Source organism: Sinocyclocheilus anshuiensis, unplaced genomic scaffold (genome assembly GCF_001515605.1).
Source record: "Sinocyclocheilus anshuiensis isolate Anshui unplaced genomic scaffold, SAMN03320099.WGS_v1.1 scaffold310, whole genome shotgun sequence".
NCBI classification, from domain to species: Eukaryota; Metazoa; Chordata; class Actinopteri; order Cypriniformes; family Cyprinidae; genus Sinocyclocheilus; species Sinocyclocheilus anshuiensis.
In genome coordinates this window covers 153,766-156,463 of record NW_015547638.1, presented here as the reverse complement: position 1 = coordinate 156,463, position 2,698 = coordinate 153,766, and positions in this window count along the sequence as shown.

Below are 2,698 nucleotides of genomic sequence, written 5' to 3'. Positions count from 1 at the left end.
TGTGTGTGTGTGTGTGTGTGTGTGTGTGTTTTAAAAATTGTTCCAACATGGTTACTATCTAGCGTTGCACTGAGTGTCTTTTTTCCCTTGCTCAGCTGTACTAAGAAAACTGAAAACTGCAGGGGAGATGACAATTTGTGTGTTAATGTTTACTCAAGGACTTTATGGATTTATTTTCATCTTAAAATGTTTAAAACCTGTAAAATTGTATCCTCATAGTGGCTTTTATTGTTTATTATTAATTCCCACAAGAGTTATCATTTTGAAGAGTGTGACATCCTTTCAATTGCATTATTATAAAATTAAAATTTAAAAAATACAAAAAAAATAGAAGAAAAAAATTGAACTTTGGCCATAGTGAGAAAGTTGGTAGAGAAGCAGTTACATTCATGGATGAACAGTCAAGAAAACCAGATGCTAGTTAGTGACATTCTGACTCATTTCAAAAGGTGCCTCTCTTCCATTCTTTTTCTTTTCAAATCAACCTACCATTTACAAATGGTTGAATTGTCTGAACTTGCAAAAAGAAGAAAAAGATTAAAAAAATTGATTACAAGAATGCAAGAAAAAAACTTTTACAATTGCATCTTCCATCAAATAAATGTTTTTTAAAAAAAACCTTTTCAAATGAAGACGTATGCTACTTGCTGAACTCTGGGATTGTTTCAGTGTTGCATTGTATTTTGCTTATGAATTGCATTATTGTTCTTCTTGTTGGTTGAACTGATCCCGAAATGTCTTTAAGTTTTCATTTCTGTAAATGTAACATGATTCTGTCACTGTCTTGCACACTGACAATAGACTTGGATATTTTCTCAGGAAGATTAGGGATCCAGAGTTCCAGTTCCACTGTTATGATGTTGATTATCATGAGAATTTAACAAATCGGTTAATGAAAGAAGAAAAAAGATGTTGATAGAAATCCAGCTGTAAGCACTGAAGGTTATGGATATAAAAATGTCTTTTTGAATTTTAATCCGTAGCAGATACACATTTACCAAATATTAGATTTGTAGTGAACCTATGCGTTATATTTCTTGGAGTACTTTCCATTTGAAATATGTTTGTTTGTATCTGTCGCTTTATGTACAAATACAGTTTTGTTTGTTGGTTAGGTTGTGGAAGGACCTACCACTGTTTGATTTTACCTTGCCTGATGTTTCTCAACGAGCTCCAGTAAAAGATGCTCGATATTCCATCCTCTTGTCTTTACTTGTTTTAAAAATTCAGTAGAGGCCTGTATGCAAAGGCCTGAAAATTGTAGATTAACACAGAACTTGAACTCTTACCAGAATTTCTTACTAGTTTTTGAGTGCAGGATGAAAATACTCCAAGTTAATTCTCTATCTAGGTTTAACACGATGCAGAAATAAGATGTTGTGAAAGGATTAAGAATCTATGCACAAGTTTGAGGGGACAGTATGTCCGGACACGCTATTCTTACAAGGATCTTTTTGGTGGGGAGGGGGAGGGGGAGGGGGATTTCCAGTTTCTTTGTATGAGTTTTCATTTTAATCAGCAGAAAGTGTCATCACCATGCTCTGTCTCTCAACCAAGGAGCATCATCAACCAAGCACTGTGGGTTTATGCAAATCTGACATTCTGGTGGTTAAATGGAATGATCGGTTGTAAAAGGGAATTTAACTGTTTCTCTTTATTGTTCAGATATTAAGAACATGACTGTACTGAGATTTAACAATGTTGCTGGCTTTTAAATGTTTTTTTCCCTAACCCTTAAACGGATAGCTGACACAAAAATGAAAATCCTGTCATCGTTTACTCACTCTCAGGAGTTTCTTTCTTCTGGTGAACACAGAAGATATTTTGAAAAATGTTGGGAACCAGACAGTTGCTGGTAGCCATTGACTTCCATAGTTACTTTTTTTTTCTCACTATACTATAGAGATACCAACACCTACATTCTTCAAAATATCTTCTTCTGTGTTCAACAGAAGAGAGACATTTATACAGGTTTGGAACAACATGAAGGTGAGTAAATGATGATGACTATTTCATTTTTGTGTGAAATATCCTTTTAATAAATTGTAATCTTTGAGGACTTGCACCGAAAAAGTCTTTCCATGTGGTATGGACATTATTTCAGCCTATAAATAATAAACAGCGTTTTTCCTCTTGAACTGTGTTTGTTTTTTTAATTTGTTGTGAGCTAATATTTTATTTACACCAAGTTTAGTCAACATTTGAGTAGATTTTTCTACTCTTAGTAGTTTATATGCTGGCTGACATGGCAGTCATCTTGAACTTGTAATGAAATGTGAGTTTGGCTATATATTGTATATGGCAATATAATATATTTTGATATTTAAATTAGAGGGTAGCTGTACTTGCATGACCAAAAAATAGTTGGCTTTCTGACTTGACTTTTTAGCAGTCGGACATGATTAATTTGTGTGAGAAAAGAGAAATGCAGTACTGCAAGTGTTTTTTTTTTTGTTTTTTTTACAAAAGTACTAGTCATGTCTTTGTGCAAAAGATTTAGGAATGAGGAAAATATCACTGAGCTAATCATGTAGCTGAATGGCACATGCAGAACGTTAACATGCTTCATTTGATCATTCTGGTTCAGTTTTGCATTGCCTTAGGCTTAGAACATTTACAAAATAGTAACATGTAAACTCTACCAGAACCTACTGCCCAGGAACAGAGATATAAGCTATATATATATATATATATATAT